Source organism: Mesoplodon mirus (genome assembly GCF_964341445.2).
Source record: "Mesoplodon mirus genome assembly, chromosome: 19".
Taxonomy (NCBI): domain Eukaryota; kingdom Metazoa; phylum Chordata; class Mammalia; order Artiodactyla; family Ziphiidae; genus Mesoplodon; species Mesoplodon mirus.
Genome location: NC_138995.1, coordinates 64,630,199 through 64,654,723, shown reverse-complemented (window position 1 = coordinate 64,654,723; position 24,525 = coordinate 64,630,199). Strand labels below are relative to the sequence as shown.

General features: G+C 43.6%; 1 long non-coding RNA gene across 1 annotated transcript; it reads left to right on the top strand.

Annotated features, from left to right (window-relative positions):
• The first annotated feature begins 11,571 nt into the window (after window positions 1–11,571).
• Window positions 11,572–22,038, top strand: LOC309794622. The gene is made up of 3 exons (XR_014292168.1): window positions 11,572–11,731; window positions 13,005–13,134; window positions 19,649–22,038. It is a non-coding gene; the product is annotated as an uncharacterized lncRNA (long non-coding RNA).
• The last annotated feature ends 2,487 nt before the right edge of the window (window positions 22,039–24,525 follow it).

Below are 24,525 nucleotides of genomic sequence, written 5' to 3'. Positions count from 1 at the left end.
CCACCTTCCAGTGCAGGGGATGTGGGTTCGATCCCTGGTCGGGGAACTAAGATCCCCCATGCCGTGGGGCAACTAAGCCTGCGAGCTGCAACTACTGAGCCCACACACTCTAGAGCCTGTGCACCGCAACGAAGATCCCATGTGCCGCAACTAAGACCCGACACTGACAAATAAATATTAAAAAAAACGAATTCACCCCAGTATACATGGTAGAGTTCACACTGGAGAAAGGCCTTGAATGTGCAAGGAAATGTGCAATTTTCTTGTTCAGGGTAACGACATTGGAAGAAACTGAGGAGCCGCCCATCTGAATTCAATCTCATACATTCAGTTGTCCACAGGGGGAGATACCCCTGAAATTTCAGTTATGTGGGAAGCACGTGTGGCTGTATTGCACTTTGTAACCTGTCCAGGTCTCTTCCCAGATTTATGTCACTGCCCGTTTCTGTGGCCGTTTTACCTCTGTCGCCTGGCAGGTCCACACAGTGTGCATCAGTCACCAGCCCAGTGCACTCAGGGAAACTGACCTCTGTTCTACCAAGTGTTGGAGCAAACCAGGAGTGGTAGCCCAGTCCCTTAGGGGTTGGTGTTCCCCTCTCTCTGACTACGTGTACAAAAGCCTGAAGGAATGTTGGCTCAGAGAACGTCATATGAATTCAGCTGACAATGTGCAGAGAAGGATAGCCTTTTCCAGGGACATGTTCTCACATGCTCAGTTTTTCCTTGTAGCAAGTCACCAACCCAAACTGTGTGCCACACATTGTTTTGGTTTGTATAATATGGATGCCTTACTGTTTAAGTCCTATTTTGTTTTGGGAGTTCTTTGTACTGCTAGAGGGTTTTTATAAGGAGATTTGGGCTCCACAGGCATGGGCCTCAGGGAGGATAGTACGACGGCAAAAAGTGGCTTGCCATTTTTGGCCAAATTTGCATTGGTGCCAGTGAAGTCGTAGGAGAGAGGGCAGGGCTTTTTGGTCCTCATTTGAAGCATGGATGCTATGAGTTTTAGGAGACTCAGACATCACCCTGAAGAGGAGTAAGATGTGACAACCTCAAGTTCTTGGAGCAGCATGAATTTTTTCCCCCTTTCACAGGGGCTATCACAAGAGATGTCAGCACTGTTGAGAGGCATCTCCCCTGGTCATGGAAAGAGCATGTACCCTGATGTCCACAGTTCCATGGGTGACAGTCACTGGTTGTAAGACTATAGGGGTCGGGGGAAACTGAAACTGCTACAGAAACTGGGTTAGTAGGGAGCGGAGAAGACAGCAGCCAGCTCATTGGAATGTGCCTCTTCTGAAAGTGTGTCCACAGATGTCTTTGTGACGATGACCGACGTGCAGGCTCAGCGTGTACACAAATCTCAGGACCTCCAGGCATGTTTATCTTGTGTAGCTGAGGTCATTGTCAGAGAAGATACTTGGGAAAGTTTTGGGGATTTTTGTAACCTCCTTGTAATGTTCGCCTCAAGGCCGTTGCTGCATAGGCAGAAAAAAGAAGGGTAGAGAAAAGTAGTCCAGGGATGTGGCTCTTGTGAGCCAGCCAGCATTCCTGTTGACTGAGGTGGAAATGTCCTTTATTACTCACCAGTGTTTGCTGCCACTGAGGCAGGATTGACCCCCAGAAGGCATGACAGAAAGATGGTGGAGTCAGTATAGGGCTGTCAAATCTATTTTCAAAAAAAGTGGGGCATGCAGATTTTATCTTGAAGTGTTTTTTTAAAGCTTTATTTAGTTGTAATTTACATGTAGTAAAGTACACACATTTAAAGTGAAGTATTTGATAAGTTTTGACATACACATGATACTTGTGAAAACATCATCACAGTCGTGGTAATGACCGTGTCTATCACTGTGTACTTGCTCGATGTCCTTTTATAATCTCTGTGTCCCTGCCCTTCACAGCCCTCCAAGCAACCATTGATTTATTTCTCCTTGTAATAGATACCATTACGATTTCTATAATTTACATGATGGAATCCTAAAATGTTTACTTTTGTTTTCTCCTGGTTTTGTGTTTTATAATTATTTTGAGATTCATCAGTGATGTTAAATGAGGAGCTCTTTTTTATTTTTTTGAGTAATCTTCTTACCATTAGATATAACAGTATCCATTCACCTGTTTATGGCTATTTGGGTTAATTCCCTGTTTTGACTGTTGATAATAAACTTGTGCAAGCATTTGTGTACAGTTCTTAATCTGGATATTTGTTTCTTTTATCTTTTGGCCAAAAAATTAGATGGCAGTGTTTGAATCACAAAGTTAGGTGAACGTTTAGCTTTTGAAGAAACTAACAAATTGCTATTTAAACATAGTATTTTTTCTTTTTAATTTTTATTGGAGTCTAGTTGATTTACAGTGTTGTGTATTTTTTTGTATTCGTACCAGCAGTTGTATGAAGGTTCCATTTCCTCCACATCTTAGTGAATAATTAGTTGGTCAGTCGTTTTTTATTTTAACTCTTTATGAGTTTGCCATGCTCTCACTGTTTTAATTGAATTTCCCTAAGGATTCATGGTTAGCATCTTTTCAGATGTATATTTGCTATCTTTGGTTAAATGTCTCGTTTTGTCTTCTGCTTTTTTTTTTTTTTTTTTTTTTGGCTACACTGCACAGCTTTTAGGATCTTAGTTCATCAAACAGGGATTGAATCTGGGCCCTTACAGTGAAAGTCCTAACCACTGGACCGCCAGGGAATTCCCTCTTCTGCTTATTCTTTGATTCATTGACGATTTTCCTTTTCTTTAACGAGTAGGACAGTGAAACAACAAAGATACCCATTTTACTGCTTTATGAAATAATTGCTTTCAGTACTCGAAGAACATACCTTGAGTTTTTTTAGTGTTTTTGTTTCACACAACATAATGGACACATATACTTTACAGTTTCAGATTAATCTGCCAGGAGAATTTACTTAGTCCTAAGTAAACTTGATGAATGGCACCCCCCACCAGCCTCTTTTTTTCAGCATTTACTAAGAAGAGTTTATAATTTTATGTATGTTTCTCAAAGAGCTGAGAGCTAATCCATTGAAATGTAATCATCAGGATTAATTAGGCCTCTGTCTCTCAGTCTCTTTGGTGTCTCTCAGTCTCTTTGGATAGGATAGAATCCTAGTTTTCATAATTACTGCCTATCAAATACAGCTGCACTAATCTTGTTTACATTTCCCAACACTTTATAATGTTTCAGTTCTGTGACTACTGAGCTCCCATCTTCCCTGTTTTCTCATTCTCCCTTTATTTAAAAATTTATATATATATTTATCTCACAGGGTTTTTTTTTTTTTTTTTTTTTTGGTGGTATGCGGTCGTCTGAGTATTGTGGCCTCCCCTGTTGCGGAGCACAGGCTCCGGACACGCAAGCTCAGCGGCCATGACTCAGGGACCTAGTCGCTCCGCGGCATGTGGGATCTTCCCGGTCCAGGGCACCCACCCGTGTCCCCTGCATCGGCAGGCGGACTCTCAACCACTGCGCCACCAGGGAAGCCCTTCACAGGGCTTTTTGGGTTTTGTTTTTTGGCTGTGCCACGCTGCGTGCTGGATCTTAGTTCCCCGACCAGGGATTGAACCTGTGCCCCCAGCAGTGGAAGTGTGGATTCCTGACTGCTGGGCCGCCAGGGAAGTCCCTCTCATTCTCCGTTTAAAACATCTGATCACCTCTGCAGAAATTACCATGGAGTTGAACTCTTGCTGTCAGTAGTTATTGAATAAAAAGTTTTTTTCCATTGTTGTTTTTATCATTTCAACTAACATCTGGTTGTGTTTATCTTTGACACCATCAGTGTCAGAAGGGAACAAAGAAACATGCTATTTTAGTATAGTACAGTGGCTGCATTGTTCAAAGGTGAAGCATGTATGTGAATCGTCTCCTGAGTCTTGAACTAATGGGAGTAGCATAAATGCAGAATTTTATCTCATTGTATTACCAAACTCAGGTTTGGCTGCTCACAGCTGAAAAGCCAATAATGGAGAAGGAAGTGTCAGAAGGGAAAGATGTTTTAATCAGAAAAGCTGGCAATCTGGAGAGAAGGTGGACTCATGTGCCGAGACCAACTCTGAATATTCTGGTCAGCCATGACAGTTTTGGGGTTTCTTTTGGCCACACGTTGCAGCATGTGGGATTTTAGTTCATGAGCAGGGGTCGAACCTGTGCCCACTGCAGTGAAAGCGTGAAGTTTTGATCACTGGACTGCCAGGGAATTCCCAGCCATGACAGTTTTTAAAAGGAAAAGGGGAAGAATCTCAGTGAATCGTCAAGGCAGGAGGTTAGTTTCTGCAACTTTTCCATTGCATTCAGTCTGGCTGACTTCGGATGTTACGTTGCCTGTGGGGTCTGCCTGCAGGATTGCTTAGGGAGCTGTTGAGGGTAGAGGGCTAGTCATTCTTTACTTAATTCTTTTAATCTAGGAAAACAATGAACAGGTCAGGCAAGGTGTGTGCATTCAGGAGAGCATAAGTCAGGAGTTAGTTTAAATTGTTTAGTGATCTCATTCCTTTAATTAGGTTCTTTCAAGGTGAGGGGGGACAGAAATGGGCAGACAGGAACGGGGCCAAAGAGCAGCTTTCAATTGACGTGATTATTATTTCCTTTGTGATTCCAGGGACTTTTCTACAGTTGGGAATTTGTATTGTCTGTGTTAGCATTCTCCGTAAAAACAGAAGCAGTAGGATATATAGATACAGTTCCATATCTGTGAGTTCTGCATCCCAGGATTCAGCCAACCCCAGATGCAGAACCCCGACATCCAGAGGGCCAGCTGTGCTGGGCCATCTTATGTAAGGTAATTGAGCATCTGAGGATTCTGATATCCAAGTGGTGGAGGCTGGAACCAGGTCCCTGTGGATACATCCCCTGAGGGATGACTACGTTAAGAGGACGTTTATTGTAGGAATTGGTTATGGAGGTTGAGAAGTCCCACAACCTGCTCTCTGCAAACTGGAGAACCAGGAAAGCTGCTGGTGTCATTCAGCGCAAGTCCGAAGGCCTGAGAACCAAGCGCCTGCTGGTGTAAATCCCAGTGTGCAAAGGGCCAAGATCCATGAGCTCTCGTGTCTGAGGGCAGGGGAAGATGGGCTAGTTCTGCACAGACACTAACAGCGAGTGCAACACATTCATCACAACAGCCTTACCGTAGACTTTCCCATGAGACCAGAGTGCTGCTCTCATCCAGGTGAGACAAGCACCATAAGCACTGGCTCATTCTGGTGACTATGTGTGTCTCCTTTTCCTTGCTGTCTTCTATTCTTTTGGATAACTGATGATAAACCCACACCATCGTCTGATGAGCACCTGTGCTCTGGTGTCTTCAGGCTTCTGGCAATTCATCTGCTTCCTGCTCTTTGACAGTGACACACAAGTTTCTCAGTTCTGCTTTGTCTGTTGGGCAAGGAGAACAGAGGTTCCAAGTGTAGTCTCTGGGTTATAAGTTCATTCTGGAAGATCTCAATATTTAAATAATCAACTTTATATATTTGTAGGCTCACATTTTTTCCTGTTTACCCAACTGGGACATTTTGATTCAAAATTGAATAACGATGATGATAACTGCTTCATACTACATATAGTGTATAGAAACATGAATGGTACTAATAACTATTTAAACATAATTATGTAAATTGTATAGTGTTATTCACTAGAGGTTCAAAGAATTTTATAATATATATAGGAATGTTCAGGGTAGAAAACCACTGCTGATTTGAAATTTATCTTGACACCTAGAAGATTTAATTTACAAAGCATTGTAGGAAAAAATATGTTTCAATGGAGAGAAAAAGACTTGGGAATACTCTGAGTTGGAAAGGTACATGTGGAGTTCAAAGAACAGAAGGAGGACCTGTTTAGGGTATTGTGTGATGGGGACAGTGGGTAGCAAAGAAGCAGAGAAAGTACGTATCTGAGGCTATCTCGAGGATCAGGATGAACACAGTTTTTTATCGGGGAGACGATGGCTTTGTGAGGGATTAATCAAGTAGGACAAATAATCATAATTGTTTAAGATAAAAGGTGCTAGGTATTGAAATGAATTTATTTTATTAAACTATATTTTAACACCTTTTAATGTTTGTTTCAGTTGGAAGCTTTCTATTTGTTTTAAAAAGTTAGTAGTGGTTATGCATTTATGGAATTTAGAGTATTCAGTGGGCAGCTTCTGGAAGTTATGTTTTTTTTTTTTTTTGCGGTACGCGTGCCTCTCACTGTTGTGGCCTCTCCCGTCGTGGAGCACAGGCTCCGGACGCGCAGGCTCAGCGGCCATGGCTCACGGGCCCAGCTGCTCCGCGGCATGTGGGATCTTCCCGGACCGGGGCACGAACCCGCGTCCCCTGCATCGGCAGGTGGACTCTCAGCCACTGTGCCACCAGGGAAGCCCTGGAAGTTACGTTTTTACAAAAGTCACTTCTAGAAATTACTGTGAGCCATTAGCACCTGCAGGATACTTTCACGTCGTTGGACTCTCGTTGCCTGTTTATCCCACAGCTTTAGTAACTCCATTGCCTTTTAGTACCACGAACAGTTACATTAACTTAGTGATATACATATGTTGAGGTCCTAAGACCTAAGTGACTGTAGTTGGAGACAGGGCCTTTAGAGAGGTAATGAAGATTACATGAGGTCATAAGGGTGGGGCCCTAATTCATTAGAACTGGTTTCCTCATAAGAGGAGTAGACACTAGGTGTATGCCCACAGGGACAAAAAAGGCCATTTGAGGACCCAGTGAGAAGATGGCCTTCCCAAGCCAAGGAGAGAGGCCTCAGGAGATACCAAACCTGCTGACACTTTCCTCTCGGACTCCCAGCCTCCAGAAGTGTGAGAAAATACATTTCTATTGTTTAAGCCAATCCTTGTATGGTACTTGTTATGGCAGTTCTAACAGATTAACACAAACGTCATTAATGTGTTCTCTTTCCCAAATAGTGAGGTGCAACATGCACAGAGACAGCAGAGACAATGGGTATAATTCTAAAAATGGTACAAAACTATGAATTAGCTTTGGGAGGGGAGGGAATTTAATATGGAGTTTCCTATTTTACTTCCACTCGTGCTGCAAACCAAAACTTAGCTCCAATTTGCAAAGTCCCCAAAGAAGCCCAGTAGGGAGAGTCAGACTTTAAAACTCAGAATCACTCTTATTTCCTACAGTGTGTTGTGGGTTACAGCTGTCATGGAGTAACAGGGTCTTGTTGTCATCAACTGTAAAACTACAAAATACAAGAGAATTCACCACATTCACAGCCACAGCGTTTCCCCTAGACTTTCCCATGAAACCGAAGCACCATTCTCTGGGAAAAAAGCTGTGTTCACCATTCTCATCCTGGTGAATATGTTGTCTCCTTTTACCCTGTTCTCTTCTATTTTATCTTTTTGGATAAGCCTGATTATGAACCCACACCATGGTCTAATGAACACCTCTGCAAAGGTATTTTCAGGCTTACCAAGATTCATCCTTTTGTTCTCTTTGGTAGTGACACAGCTTTCTGTTTTGCTTTGCCTTCTGGGCAAGGAGAACAAATATTCTAAGTGTAGCTCCTGGACTATAAATTCTCTCTAGAACACCCTTGTATTTATTTAATCAACTTTATATATTTGTAGGCTCACATTTTATATCATTTCATCTTTCAGAATATTTTGATTCGAAATCGAATAACAGTGATAATAACTGCTTCCTATTACATGTAGAGTATAAAAACAGCAAAGATACTCATAATTATTCAAAACCAATTTTCTAAAATTATATACTGTTATTCACTACAGGTCCAGGGAATTTTATGGTAATATAGAGAATATTCAAGATTTAAGATTGTAGATTATAACAGCACCTTAAATGTTAAACTATTATGTTGACACTTAAAAGATTTATTTGAATTTACAAAGCATAGTGGGGAAAATAGATGTTTCATTTGGAGAGCAAAAGACCTGGGACTACTCTTGAGCTGTAAAGTCACATATGGAATTCAAAGACTGAAGGAAGATCAATGTGTTTGTGGTATAGTGTGCGATGGGAAGAGTGATGAGAAAAGAAGCAGGGGAAGCAGGGGAAGGCTTCTTTTGCCAGGTATCAGAGGATACCTCAGTGATGAGAATGATCCGAACTTTTTGTAGGGAAGATGATGAGTTTGTGAGGGATTACTCAGGTGGGATAATAATCAGTGTTATATGTGATAACAAGTGTAAGTATTCAAGTGAATTAAACTATATATTTGCATCATTTACTATTTGTTTTAATTGAAAGTTTGTGTTTGTTTGAAATAGTTCTTAGAAGTGATGCATTTACGAGCGTCCCTCGTGGTGCAGTGGTTAAGAATCCACCTGCCGATGCAGGGGACACAGGTTTGAGCCCTGATCCAGGAAGATCCTACATGCCTCAGAGCAACTAAGCCCGTTTACCACAACTACTGAGCCTGTGCTCTAGACCTTGCAAGCCACAACTACTGAAGCCCGAGTGCCACAACTACTGAAACCTGTGCGCCTAGATCCCATGCTGCACAACAAGAGAAGCTAGTGCAATGAGAAGACTGAGCACTGTAATGAAGAGTGGCTGCTGCTCACCACAACCAGAGAAAAGCCTGCGCACAGCAACGAAGACCCAATGCAGCCAAAAATAAAATAAATAAAATAAAATAAGTAAATTTAAAAAAAGAAGTGATGCATTTACGGTATTTAATAGGCATATTTTGGAAATTATGCTTTTATAAAGGCAATTTCAGAAATTATTGTGATCTATTGGCAATTGGAGGATACTTTTTTTTTTTTCCCATACGCGGGCCTCTCACTATTGTGGCCTCTCCCATTGCGGAGCACAGGCTCTGGACGCGCAGGCCCAGCGGCCATGGCTCACGGGCCCAGCCGCTCCGCAGCATGTAGGACCCTCCCGGGCCGGGGCACGAACCCGTGTCCCCTGCATCGGTAGGCGGACTCCCAACCACAGCGCCACCAGGGAAGCCCCAGAGGATACTTTTAAAAGTTGAATATTCTTTTCCTCTTTATTACCCAGTTTTAGTAAGCTACTTGTCTTTTATTACCACTAACATATATTAACAGAATACTTGTCATAGGTTGAAGCCCTAACCTACAGTGGGATTGTAGTTGGACATAGGTCATTTATAGAGGTAATTAAGGATAAGTGAGGTCATAAGAGTGTGGCTGTATTCCATTAAGACTGGTTTCCTTCTGTTGACAAAAACTCAATTAACAATCAAGTTAAGAAGAAAAAAGTGAATTTTATTCAAGCCAAACTGAGAATTATCACCCAGGAGACAGACTCTCAGAATCTCTGAGATCTGTTCTGCCTTTTAGAAGTTGAAGGCACAAATATTTACATTTTCAGACAAAGGATTGTACAACAAAATGACATACTGACATTTTACATAAAGTTCGTAGGCCAAGTAAGCATGTACAAAGCGAGCAGTGAGTCACCATGACCCCCAACAGAGTTTGGAAAGAATGCTAATCTTTTAAGAAGTTCCATTGCTAGCATCAGAAGAAAGGGAAAAAAAATTGATCTTTACATTCAAGAAAGCATTCCCATCTTTGAGGAAGGCTAGTTAGTGTGTAATGTACATGCACACTGCACATTAAGGAGGTAGGGAGGCCAAAGAAGAAAATTTTATGTTTAAATTTTCTTGTCCTTCCTTAAAATGTAAATTTTATTTCATCACTTATAAGAAGAGGGATAGACATCAGGAGTATGCTCACAGGGAGAAAAGGCCATGTGAGGACACAGCACGAAGTGGACTACCCAAAAGCCAAAACAGAAGCCTCAGGAAAAATTAAACCTGTTGACACCTTCCTCTTAGACTTCCAGCATCCAGAGCTGCAAGAAAATAAATTTCTGTTATTTAAGCCACCCAGTCCATACTGTTACTGAACCAGTTTCATGTGACCTACACACAGCAAGCCAAACGCTGAGACACTGTGGTTTGCAGCAGAGAAACTGTTTATTCACAAGGCAGCCAAGCAAGGAGAAGGAAGGACAAATCTCAAATTCATCTCCCCAAAGGTGAGGGGCTAGGAATATTTATGGGATAAAGCTTGGCAGGGGTGATGATGGGGATTGAAGATATGGAAAAGGTGCAGTAATTGTCATTCTGCACAGGTAAAAGTAAGCTACAGACTTCTTCATGAGATACATGTTCAGAAAGTGGCAGGCTTAGCTTGTTCTGAGGGTGGGCTTTTGGCCCTCTGACATCAAAAATCATCTAGCTGGGGACTTCCCTGGTGGCATAGTGGTTAAGAATCCGCATGACAAAGCAGGGGGCACTGGTTTGAGCCCTGGTGTGGGGAGATCCCACATGCCGTGGAGCAACAAAGCCTGTGCGCCACAACTACTGCCTGCGCTCTAGAGCCTGTGAGCCACAACTACTGAGCCCACATGCTACAACTACTGAAGCCCATGCACCTAGAGCCCGAGCTCTGCAACAAGAGAATCCATGGCCACGAGGAGCCCGCGCACCGCATCGAAGAGTATCCCCCGCTCCGCTCGCCGCAACTAGAGAAAGCACGTATGCAGCAATGAAGACCCAACACAGCCAAAAATAAATTAATTAATTAACTAAAAAAAAAAGTCACCTAGCCAACACTTGCACTTGCCCAGTTGGAGAGTCAGTGGTCTTAGCAGTTTTAACCAACTTGAGCTCAAACTGGACACAGGTGACTCCAATTTCCTAAAAAGCAACTTGGCAAAGATCTTACTGTTTAGGCTATTTGATGCTTGGGAGTACGTCCACGTTTTTGTAAAAGCAAAGTGAGGTTGATCAGTGAAGGCAGGTTACAGTTTATTTTTTATTAATGGCTTATGACTACCCTCGGATTCAATAGTATTCAAATGTTATGGCAACCCTAGCAGACTCACACAGTTCTCATTCAATATTTTCTTGTCACCAAATAAATAAATGAGCTCAACACCCAAAAAGATATAGGCCTAACTATATTTACAACACCACTCCTGCCGTCACAGTAAAATCGATCATCAGAAGATTGAAGGAATTGAAAGACCAGTAGAAACAGCACCATTTGAAACTCTGCTGCCCTTTAATAAACGGGTTCATTTTTGTAACAAAATTTATATATATATATAGTTAGGGGACACAATTGTTAACAATTCTAAAAAGGCCACAAAACTAAAAATTAGCATACAATTTAGGACATTTAGTTTGGCAGTTGCTATTTTACTTCCACTTCTGTTGATCCTGTTGATTTTTGTTTCCACTTCTGAAAATGACTGATAATACAAGCAAGGGAGCCGTTTTTTATGGAAACCAGCAGAGGCTGAGCTCCTGCTGGTCCACCTGCTTCAGGGGGCTGCAAAACCAACGCTCGGGTTGAACAGTATCAACTCGCTTCGCTGCGGGCCCCCAGAAGGCCCCTGGCCGAGAGGCCGCAGTTACAAACCCACGACCAATCAGGGTGAGGGGTTCCCGCGCGTGCGCATTGCGTTGGGGCGGGACTTCCGGCGTCCTCCTTTCGGCGGTCATTTTCGCTTCCTTCTGGTCGGTTTGGCCTCTGGAGTTTTGTGTCAGGTTCTAGGTGACGGGACAGAGACGGTCCGAGAGGAGGGTCTGTCCCCGCTACACAGAGGCGCGTCTGAGGCTCGGCGACGCAGCCCGGGGTGCCCTGCGCCAGGCCCGGGAGAGTGACCGCCGTGCCCGCGTCTCGCCTCCTCTCCCGCAGCTCCCGGCCCCGCTCCGTCCACCGAGTCCGATGGCGGCGGCGGCCCTGAGGGACCCGCCTGAGGTAAACGCTCGTCCTCCGGCCCCTCACCGCCCTCACTGCACCAGACACTAAAGCACCGAGTGCAGGACGCCTGTTCACGTGCCCGCAGCCCAGGCCGCGGTGTCCTGGACGGTGTGGCGGTCGTGGGTGGCGCGTGGGCGAGGGTGACAGGCGGAGGGACCGGCAGGTACAAAGGCTTGGAGGTCGGACTGAGCCGGGAGGATTCGGGAAACCTGGGGCGCATGTGATGACTGCAGTAAAGAGAGTGTGAGGGGGAACCACGCCTGGGCCGGCAGAGAGAGAGGTTGCTCCTTTATTCTGAGGGACCTGGGGGTCACGGAGGGCTGTGAACGGACGAGGAGCGGTGTGTGTGCGGGCTTTAAAGGTTTTCAAACAGCCGCTCAGAGAAGAGAACGAACGGCTTGGGTTGGAATGGGGGTGACAGAGAGGCACAGGGAGCTGAGTCCTCGTCCGAGGCCACAGGATCCGATGAGAGGCAGCCGAGGTTAGTCAGGCAGCCTGAGGTCGCTAGGTTCCAGGGCCGGGTGGGGGTGCGAGGGGGTCCTGCACACACGGCGCCCAGCCATGGTTGCCTGCCTTTTCGCCCAGGTTCTGAAGGGTGAAGAGGCACGTACGGAGCCTGTGTAAGGCAGGAGGGGGTGTCCCAGTCCCTCCCTGGTTCTGGGTGGCTAATCCTGAAACAGATCAGAAGCGAGGCAGGCAGGGCTTTCCCTGGCTCTGGGCTCCGTCGAGAACTGGGGTCGTACCCGATCACGTTGGATTTTGTTGAGCGCTCTGTGGGTGCCATGTTCCAGGTCCCGGGGGGGGGGGTCCAGAGAGGTGCCTGTGACGTGGGGCGGGGGGGCGGTAGGGCCGTGGGAGGGCGGCTGTGAGGCCGGAAGCTGCGAGAGGGGTTTGGTCGACCGGACGCCGTGCACGTCAAGGGCGGGTGTGAGCTGAGGGCCCGCAGGCCCTGGTGTGGGGGTCAAGGGCAAAGATGAGCCCATGTTTGGCCGTGTCCTGGAGGCACAGTGTGGGAGACCTCAGGGGAGTTACTTGGGGGAGGGATGGGACCCTGCAGGCCAGGCCCCGAGTTCAGATGGCGTTTATCCCCCCGGCCACCGCCTTGTGTTGCTGAGGGCTGAACGCAGGGAGGAGAGATCAGGCATCACGGGCACCAGGCCTGACGTGGGGAGCTCGGATGGAGGAGGACCGTGGAATACACGTGTGAGGAGATGCGTTGTGGGTCCTCCGAGAGAGAATGTTGATGTTCCATCTATCTCATTCATGACAGGGTGGTGTGACCTTTGAGGACATTGCCCTGTACTTCTCCTGGGAGGAATGGAGGCTCCTCGATGAGGCTCAGAGACGCCTGTACCGTGATGTGATGCTGGAGAACTTGGCGCTCATATCTTCACTGGGTGGTAAGAGCCTCACCCTCCCCAGTGACCTGGGCTGGGCTCTGTATCCGGCCTCACCCTCTTTTCTCCAAGGTGTGCTCCGTCCTTCTCACATGTGGACCTTGGGCACTGCCTGTTTCCCCAGCTTTCGGGGTCGTTGCTGTGATAGGTAGGGCTGCGTTGTTTGCACTGCCCCCTTCTCTCCCCATAGTCCCAGTACAGTCCGTACTCAGCCCTCGTAGGGATGGATTTGAGGTCAGCAGTCTTGCAGTGAGGCTAATGGATTGTATCTTACTTGCCCTTTCCCTGGTCAGGTGGTGAATCCAGGTCCATGGCACTTCTGTGTCCCAGGTTTTGTTCCTTCTTATCATCTGACATTTCCTTCTGCTTCCATATGCCAGGAATTGAAGGTATTGTCATGACCATTACTTACTTGGATCATGGGCTTTTTTCCAAGGCTGTCCTTTATGGTTTTACTTGTAGTGTTTAGATCTCTTTTCTTTTTTCTTCTCCAGGTTATTGAGGTATAATTGACAAATAATACTGTATATATTTAAACTGTACAGGGAGTTCCCTGGTGGTCTAGTGGTTAGGATTCAGCGCTTTCACTGCCATGGCCTGGGTTCAGTTCCTGATAGGAGAACTGAGATCCCACAAGCCACGCGTTGTGACCAAAGAATAAAAAAAAAAAAGGTGAAATGTAGAAGTAAGTGTACAGTGTCATGATTATATATATACATACACACATTGTGAAATGATTATTACAGTCAAGTTACTTAACACATCCAGTACCTCACATATTATATTTACATTTCCTGTGTGTGTGAGAACCCTTAAGATCTACTTTGTTAGCGCATTTGAAGTATACCATACAGCATTATTAAGTATAGGCTCCATGCTGTATTAGATCCTCAGAGCTTTTTCATCTTATAACTGACCAGCATCTCCCCATTTCCCCTAGACCGGAGCCCCTGGCATTCCACTCTTTGCTGCTATGGGTTCAACTTTTTTTTTTTTTTTCAAAATTCCATATATAAGTTTTAGCATACAGTATTTATCATTCTCTGGCTTATTTCACTTTGCATTATGCCCTCCAGGTTCATCAATGTTGTCACAAATGCACAATTTCCCTTTTTATGGCTGAATAATACCCCACTGCATATAAATACCAAGCTTTATTTACCCATGCATCTGTAGACAGATACAGGCATATTGCAGGTTTGGTTCCAGACTACTGCAGTAAAGTGAGTATCACAATAAAGCAAGTCACACAGACTTTTGGTTTCCTAGTGCATACGAATGTTATGTTTACATTGTACAGTAGCCTGTTAGTGTGCAGTAGCCTTATGTCTAAAAAAACAACGTGTATAACTTAGTTAAAAAATACTTTATTGCTGGGCTTCCCTGGTGGTGCAGTGGTTGAGAGTCCACCTGCCAATTCAGGGGCCACAAGTTCGTGCCCCGGTCCGGGAAGATCCCACATGCTGCAGAGCGGCTAGGCCCGTGAGCCATGGCCGCTGAGCCTGCGCGTCCAGAGCGTGTGCTCCGCAACGGGAGAGGCCACAACAGTGAGAGGCCCGTGTACCACAAAAAAAAAAAAACACAGTAGAACTTCTTTCAAAATTGGAGTCAGTCTTCTCAAACCCTACTGTTGCTTTATGAATTAAGTTTATGTAATATTCTTTTTTTTTTTTTTTTTCGGTACGCAGGCCCCTCATTGTTGTGGCCTCTCCTGTTGCGGAGCACAGGCTCCGGACGTGCAGGCTCAGCGGCCATGGCTCACGGGTCCAGCCGCTCCACGGCATGTGGGATCTTCCCGGACCAGGGCACGAACCCGTGTCCCCTGCATCGGCAGGTGGACTCTCAACCACTGTGCCACCAGGGAAGCCCAGTGTAATATTCTAAAGCATTTGTCATCATTTCAACAACCTGCACAACGTCTTCACCAGGAGTACATTCCATCTCAAGAAACCACTTTCTTTTCTCATCCATAAGAAACAACTCCTCATCTGTTAAAGTTTTCTCCTGAGATTATAGCAATTCAGCCATCTTCCAGCTCCACTTCTAATTCTCTTGCTTTTTCCACATCTGCAGTTACTTCCTCCACTGAAGTCCTGAACCCCTCAAAGTCATCCAGAGAGTTGGAATCAAGTTTTTCCCAACTCCTGTTAATGTTGATATTTTGACCTCTTCCCATGATTCACAGCTGTTCTTAATGGCATCTAGAATGGTGAATCCTTTCCAGAAGGTTTTCAATTTACTTTGCCCCGATCCATTAGAGGAATTGCTATCTATGGCAGCTGTAGCCTTATGAAATGTATTTCTTAAGACTTGACAGTGTGAACTACTTGATCCATGGGCTACAGAATGGACGTTGTAGTAGCAGGCATGAAAACAACATTCATCTTGTACGTCTCCACCAGAGCTCTTAGCTGACCAGCTGCATTGTCAGTGAGCAGTAATATTTTGAAAACAATCTTTTTTTCAGAGCAGTAGGTTTCAACAGTAGTCTTAAAATATTCAGTAAACCATGTTATAAGGAGACGTGCTGACATCCAGGCTTTGTTCCATTTATAGAATATATGCAGAGTAGATTTAGCATATTTGTTAAGGGCCTAAGATTTTCAGAATGATAAATGAGCATTGGCTTCAACTTCCAGTCACCAGCCTCATTACCCCTAATAAGAGAGTCAGCCTGTCCTTTGAACCTTTGAAGCCAGGCATTGACTTCTCCTCTCTAACTGTGAAAGTCCTAGATGCCATCTTCTTCCAACATAAGACTGTTTCATCTACATTAAAAATGTGTTGTTTAGTGTAGCCACGTTCATTAATTATCTTAGCTAGATCATCTGGATAACTTTGGTACGGCTTCTACATCAGCACTTGCTGCTTCACTGTGTGCTTTTTTTTCACCTTGTACTTTTATTTTATGGAGACGGCTTCTTTCCTTAAATCTCATGAACCAACCTACGGTAGCTTCAGACGTTTTTTTTTTTTTTTTTTGCAGCTTCTCACCTCTCTCAGCCATCACAGAATTGGAGAGAGTTAGGGCCAGACTCTGGATTAGGCTTTGGCTTAAGGGAATGTGTGGCTGGCTTGTTGTTGAATACAGATCACTAAACTTTCTCCATATCAACAATAAGGCTCTTTTGCTTTCTTATTTGTGTGTTCACTAGAGTAGCACTTTTAATTTACTTCAAGAACTTTTCCTTTGTATTTATTGATACAACTTGGTTAATACTGTTTGGTCCAAGAAGCCTGGCTTTCAGCCTTTCTTGGCTTTTGACTTGCCTTCCTCACTACGCTTAATCATTTCTAGCTTTTGATTTAAAATGAAAGACGTGTGAACCTTCCTTTTACTTGAGCACTTAGAGTTGTAAGGTTATTAATTAGCTTAACTTCAATATTGTTACATCTCCGGTAAGAGGGAGGCTTGGGGACAGGGAGAGAGATGGATTGGCCAGTTGGTAGAGCCGCCAGAACACATATAATGTTTATCTATTAAGTTTCCTGTCTTATATGGGTCCAGTTTGTGGCACCCTGAAACAAAGATCACTGATCACAGATCACTATAACAAATGTAATAATAATGAAAAAGTTTGAAATATCGCAAAAAATACCAAAATGTGATGCACAGACACAAAGTGAGCAAATGCTGTTAGAAAACTTGGGCAAATAGGCTTGCTTGACACAGGGTTACTGCAAAGCTTCAATTTGTAAAAAAAATTAGTTATCTATGAAGCACAATAAAACAAGGTATGGCTGTACTTACTTAGGTTGTTTCTAAACCTGGGCTATTGTGAATAATGCTGAAATGAACATGGGGGTGCAAACAGCTGTTTGAGATACAGATTTTGTTTCCTCTGGAAATAGACACAGAATTGGGATTATTGGACCATGCAGAGTTCTATTTTTAATTTTTAGGAAATTCCATACAGTTTTCCCTAACGGCTGTACCGATTTACAGTCCTACCCACAATGTAGAAGGGTTTCCTTTTCTTCACATCCTCAAGAACACGTATCTCTTGTCTTTTTGATAGTAGTGTTCCACACAGGTGTGAGGTGATACCTCGTTGTGGTTTGGATTTGCATTTCCCCGATGTTAGTGATGTTGAGCACCTTTTCACGTACCTGATGACCATTTGTATGTCTTTGGATAAATATCTGTTCAGGTCCTTTGCCCATTTTTAATTGGATTCTTTGGTTTTTTATTGTTGAATTGTATGAGTTCTGATATTTTCTGGATATTAACCCCTTATCAGAGGAACCCTTTGCAGGTCTTTTCTCCTTTTCCTTAGGTTGTGTTTTCATTTCGTTTCCCTTGCTGTGCAGGAGGTTTTGGGCTTGATATACACCCACTTGTTTGGTTTTGCTTTCATTGCTTCTGCTACTGGTGTCATCCAGAAACATCATTGCCAACACCAGTGTCAAGGAGCTTTTTCTCTGTGTTTTCTCCTAAATGTTTTACAATTTCGGTCTTACATTTAAAAATGTTTAATCCAATTCAAGTTAATTTTTGTGAATGGTGTAAGACAAGGGTCAAGTTTTCATTTTTTTTTGCATGTGGATATCCAGTGTTCCCATCACCATTTATGGAGGAGACTGTCCTTTATCCATTGTGTGTTCTTGAGGTGCCTATCAAAGATGAGTTATATAAGCGTGCCTTTATTTCTGGGCTCTCTATTCTGTTCCATTGGTCTATGTGTCTTTTTATGCAAGTGCCATCATGTGCTAATTACCATAGCTTTGTAATATTTTGAAATCAGGAAGTGTGATGCCTCTAGCTTTGTCCTTCTTTCTCAAGATTGCTTTGACTATTTGGGATTTTTTCTGCTGCCATACAAATTTTAGGATTGTTTACTCTATTTCTGTGGAAAATGTCATTGGACTTTCCATTTGGATTGTTTTCAGTCTATAAGTTGCTCTTGGTAAAATTAACAATATTCTTCCAATTTAAGAACACTGGATGTCTTTCCATTTATTTGTGTTTTCTTCAGTTTTTTCCATCGTTGTCTTATAGTTTTCAGAATACAGATATTTCATTGTTAGTTTATAGAAATGCAACTGCTTTTTGCATATTGATTTTGTATCCTGCAGCTTTACTGATATTGTTTAATAGTTCTAACAGATTTGGGTGGGAGGAGTCCCTAGGGTTTTCTATATGTAAGAGCATATCTTCTGCAAACACAGACAGTTTTACTTATTTTGTGATTTTGATGCCTTTTTTTTTTTTTTTTTTTTTCCTGATAACTATGTGTTCTGGCTAGGCCTTCCAGAACTGTGTTGAATAGAAATGTGAACAGTGGGCATCTTTGGCTTGTTCTGGATTTTAGAGGAAAGGCTTTAAGTTTTTACACTTTGAGTATAATATTAGTGTGGGCTTATTGTATATGGGTTTATCGTATTGAGGTACATTTCTTCTATACCTAATTTGTTGAGAGTTTTCAACATGAAAGTATCCTCAATTTTGTTTATTGCTTTTTCTGCATTTTTTGAGACATTCATATGATTTTTATCCTTCATTCTGTTAATATGGTATGTCATGTTTTTTGATTTGTATATGAGGAACTATCCTTGCATCCCAGGGATAAATCACACTTGTTAATGATAATAGTGTAAGATTCTTCTTCTGCAGTAAAAGCGCCAAGCCTTAACCACTGGATGACTGCCAGGGAGTTACCTAAATTTTTTTTTTATTATTCAATAGTGTAAGATTCTTCTTTTTTTTTTTTTTGTGGTACGCAGGCCTCTCACTATTGTGGCCTCTCCCGTTGCGGAGCACAGGCTCCAGACGCGCAGGTTCAGCAGCCATGGCTCACGGGCCCAGCTGCTCCACGGCATGTGGGATCTTCCTGGACCGGGGCACGAACCCGTGTCCCCTGCATCGGCAGGCGGACTCTCAACCACTGTGCCACCAGGGAAGCCCTAGTGTAAGATTCTTGAACGTGCTGTTGAGTATTTATTAGGAATTTCTCATTCTATGGTCACCAAGGATTTGGGCCCGTAATTTTCCTTTCTTGTAGTTTGCATATCTTGCTTTTGTATCAGGGTAATGCTAGCCTCAGAAATTGAGTTTTGAAATGTTTCTTCTTAAGTGTTTTGGAAGAGTTGAGGAAGGATTGACATTAATTCTTCTTAAAAATCTTGGGTAGAATTCACCAGTGAATCTATCTCATCCTGGACTTTTCTTTGTTGGAATATTTTTTTTTATTAATGATTCAGGTTCCTTACTTGTTATTGGTCTATTCAGATTTTCTATTTCTTCATGACTCATTGTTGGTACATTGTCTGTTTCAAAGAATTTATCCGTTTCTTCTAGTTTATCCAGTTTGTTGGCATTTAATTGTTCATAGTAGTTTCTTATGACCTTTTTATAAATAGCCACTTCCCCAATGGAATTTCAGATCTCTTGTGTGGACGAGCATCCCACCAACTCATTCTTAGATGTCACACATCACATTTACGATGATGTTGCCCCCTCCCTATAAGGTCAACCTGTTTATTTGCATGTGTTTCACCAGCATTTATTTGCATTCAGGCTGCTGCTGTGGAGCAGAGAACGCAGGAGCACCCTGTCAACGAAGCATTTCTATAAGCATGTCACAGGCCAGGACTCCCGGGGCACCTTCGTTTTCCCAGAAGAGCCACCCCTGTAAGAACTGTAGTCTGGTCTTGAGAGGTATTTTTCAGTTGGCTGAGCATGAAGAAACACAACACAGCCAGAAAGTGTTCGGGTGTAGAATATGTATGAAACAATTTCATTTTAGTGCAAACCTCCAGAAACAGCATATGGAAGAAAATTCCTTCAGAAACGCTGTAGTCAGGGCCTTGTTTGTGAAGAGCTGCAAATACCATGTGTCAGGAAAGCCCTTTACCTGTGAGGAAGTTGGGAAAGACTTTCTGGCCACCTTGGGACATCTCCAGCAACAGACCACTTACACCAGGGAGAAGCCAAACAAGATTGCCCAGCGTGAGGCAACTTTACAAAGCAGAGAAAGTCATTACAGCCAGGGAGAATGCAAGAAAGCCTTCAGCCCAAAACATGCACTGGTTCAGGACCAGGGTGTCCACCCTGGAAGACATTGTTTTGTGTGCAGTGAATGTGGGAAGACATTCAGGTACAAATCCTCATTTGTTGTGCACCAGAGAGTGCATACTGGAGAAAGGTTTCATGTGTGTCGTGAATGTGGAAAATCTTTCAGGCGAACCTCAACCCTCAATCTGCATCGAAGGATTCATAGTGGGGCGAGGCAGTACAAGTGCAGCAAATGTGGGAAATCCTTTAACCAAAACTTTGTCCTTATTTATCCCTGGAGAAGACACATTGGAGAAAATTGTTACTTGTGCAGTGAATGTGCGCAGTTTCCTAGCTGTAGATCCATCCTAATTCGACAACGGACAGTTCATACTGGAGAAAGGCGTTATGAGTGTACTCAATGTGGGATATCTTTTAGACGAAAATTTTACCTCATTGTACACTGGAGGGTTCACACAGGAGAAAGGCCTTACGATTGCAGTGAGTGTGGGAACTCTTTTAACAATAGCTCGGTGCTCGTCCTACACCAGCGAGTACATAAAGGGGAAAGGCCTTTTGCTTGCAGTGAATGTGGGAAATCTTTTACCAATAGCTCGGTACTCATTCTCCACCGGAGAGTTCACACAGGAAAAAGGCCTTATGAGTGCAGTGAGTGTTGGAAGTCCTTTAGTCAGCAATCTTACCTCACACAGCACTGGAAGGTTCATAGTGGAAAAAGGCCTTATGAATGCAGTGAATGTGGGAAATCTTTTATGTCTGGCCGTGGCCTCCATTATCATCAGAGAGTTCACACTGGATTAAGGCCTTATGAATGTAGTGAATGTGGGAAGTCTTTTACCTCTCACTCTGGCCTTCGTTATCATCAGAGAGTTCACACAGGAGAAAGGCCTTATGAGTGCAGTGAGTGTGGAAAATGTTTTACCTCCAGCTCTGCCCTGTGTTACCATCAGAGGACTCATGCTGGAGATAGGCCTTATGAGTGCACTGTATGTGGGAAATGTTTTTCCTCTGGTTCCACGCTCATTAATCATCAGAGAGTTCACACTGGAGAAAGGCCTTATGTGTGCAGTCAATGTGGGAAATCTTTTTTCTCTAATTCCAACCTCAGTAATCATCAGAGAATTCACACAGGAGAAAGGCCTTATGTGTGCAGTGAATGTGGGAAATCCTTTATACAAAGGTGTTCCCTTCTTAAACACCAGAGAGTTCACACAGGAGAAAGGCCTTATGTGTGCAGTGAATGTGGGAAATCCTTCACCCAAAGATGTCACTTTCTTATACACCAGAGAGTTCACACAGGAGAAAGGCCTTACAAGTGCAGTGAATGTGGGAAATCTTTTTCCACTAGTTACAACCTCAGGAATCATCAGAGAATTCACACAGGAGAAAGGCCTTATTTGTGCACTGAATGTGGGAAATCGTTTATCCAAAGATCTTACCTTCTTATACACCAGAGAGTTCACACAGGAGAAAGGCCTTATAAGTGTAATGAATGTGGGAAATCTTTTACCACTAGGAGGAACCTTCGTTATCATCAGGGAGTTCACACTGGATAAAGGCCTTTTGAGTGTAGTGAATGTGGGAAGTCTTAGATCTATAGTTCCATCCTCCAGGATCATCAGAGAATTCATGTAATCAAAAGGTCTTATGGGGGCTTCCCTGGTGGCTCAGTGGTTAAGAATCCACCTGCCAATGCAGGGGACACGGGTTCGAACCCTGGTCTGGGAAGATCCAACATGCCGTGAAGCAACTAAGCCTGTGCATCACAACTACTGAGCCTGCGCTCTAGAGCCCACGAGCCACAACTACTGAAGCCCAGATGCCTAGAGCCCGTGCTCTGCAACGAAGAATAGCCCATACTCGCCGCAACTAGAGAAAGCTCACACCCAGCAACAAAGACCCAACTCAGCCATAAATTTTAAAAAATAATAAATGAATATTTTTAAAAGGTCTTATGAATGCATTGTATATGGAAAATCGTTTAGAGCAAATTCTTATCTCACTGAACACTGTAGAGTTCACAATGCAGCAAAGCCTTTATGCATGCAGTGAATGGGTAAGTCTTTTTCATCTAGGTCCAGACTCTGTTATCATCAGAGTGTTATGATCAGAACAGGGTCAAGGCCTTATGAGTGTAACGAATGTGGGAAATCTTTTCTGAAGAGTTTTTCACTCATGGAATATCACGTAATTCACACAGGGGAAAGGCCTTATGAGTGCAGTGAATGTGGGAAATCTTTTCTAGATTTTACTTCATCTTCAGATGGTTCACACAGGAGAAAGTAGTTATGACTACAGTAAATGTGGGAAATCCTTTAGGGATAATTCTCAATTAAGTCAGTACTGCAGAGTTCACACTGGAGAAGGCCATTATCAGTGCACTGTATTTGGGAAATTATTTAGCCATAAATCTCACCTTTCTCAATACTGGAGACTTTATAACTAGAAAAAGTTCTTATGAGTGCAATGAGTGAAGGAAATCTTTTACCTGTATTTCTAGTCTTCATTATCATTAGAGAGTTCATATAGGATGAAGACCTTATGAGTGTAAGGAATGTGGGAACTCTTTTTCCCATAGGTCAGCACTCATTTGACATGGGAGAGTTCACACAGGAGAAAGGCCTTATGAGTGCAGTGAATGTGGGAAATCTTTTATCCAAAGATGTCTCCTAATACACCAGAGAGTTCACACAGGGGAAAGGCTTTGAGTGTAGTGACTGCGAGAAACCTTTTACTACTAGGTCTGGCCTCCATGATCATCTGAGAGTTCACACTGGAGAAAAGCCTTATGAGTGCAGTGAATGTGGGAAATCTTTTTCATCTAGGTCTGGTTTCCGTTAACATCAGAGTTCACTCAGGATCAAGACCATATGAGTGTAGTGAATGTGGTAAATCTTTTATCTGTAGTTCCATTCTCCATGAACATCAGAGAATTCACACTAACAAAAGGCCCTATGAATGCACTGAAAGTGGGGAGTCCTTTAGAGCAAATTCCTATCTCATTGAACACTGTAGAGTTCATACTGGAGAAAAGACTTATAAATGCAGTGAATGTGGGAAGACTTTTTCGTCTAGGTCCGGTCTCCGTTATCATCAGAGAGTTCACACAGGATCGAGCCCATATGAGGGTAGTGAATGAGGGAAATCTTTTCCCCAGAGCTCTGCAGTCCTTCACCATCAGTGTTCACAGAGGTGAAAGGCCTCAAGTGTCTGGTGAATGTGGGTAAATCCTTTACCTCTAGTTCCACCCTTTATTCATATCAGAGAGTTCACAGGAAAAACCCTATTTGTGCCAGGAATTTGGGAAATTCTTTCCTAAAGAATTTTCCTCATTATACATGGTAGAGTTTACACTGGAGAAAGGCCTTGAGCATTCAAGGAAATGTGCAATTTTCTAGTTCAGGGTAATGACGTTGGAAGAAACTGAGGAGCCGCCCATCTGAATTCAATCTCATATATCCAGTTGTCCACAGGGGGAGATACCCCTTAAGTTTCAGTTACATGGGAAGCATGTGTGGCTATATTGCACTTTGTAATCTGTCCAGGGCTTTTCCCAGATTTATGTCGCTGCCCGTTTCTGTGGCCATTTTACCTCTATCACCTGGCAGGTCCACACCATGGGCATCAGTCACCAGCCCAGTGCGCTCAGGGAAACTGACCTCTGTTCTTCCAAGTGTTGGAGCAAACCAGGAGTAGTAGCCCAGTCCCTTAGGGGTTGGTGTTCCCCTCTCTCTGACTACGTGTACAAAAGCCTGAAGGAATTTTGGCTCAGAGAACGTCATATGAATTCAGCTGACAATGTGCAGAGGACAACCTTTTCCAGGGACATGTTCTCACATGCTCAGTTTTTCCTTGTAGCAAGTCACCAACCCAAACTGTGTGCCACACATTGTTTTGGTTTGTATAATATGGATGCCTTACTGTTTAAGTCCTATTTTGTTTTGGGAGTTCTTTGTACTGCTAGAGGGTTTTTATAAGGAGATTTGGGCTCCACAGGCATGGGCCTCAGGGAGGATAGTACGACGGCAAAAAGTGGCTTGCCATTTTTGGCCAAATTTGCATTGGTGCCAGTGAAGTCGTAGGAGAGAGGGCAGGGCTTTTTGGTCCTCATTTGAAGCATGGATGCTATGAGTTTTAGGAGACTCAGACATCACCCTGAAGAGGAGTAAGATGTGACAACCTCAAGTTCTTGGAGCAGCATGAATTTTTTCCCCCTTTCACAGGGGCTATCACAAGAGATGTCAGCACTGTTGAGAGGCATCTCCCCTGGTCATGGAAAGAGCATGTGCTCTGATGTCCACAAATCCATGGGTGACAGTCACTGGTTGTAAGTCTACAGGGGTCAGGGGAAACTGAAACTGCTACAGAAACTGGGTTAG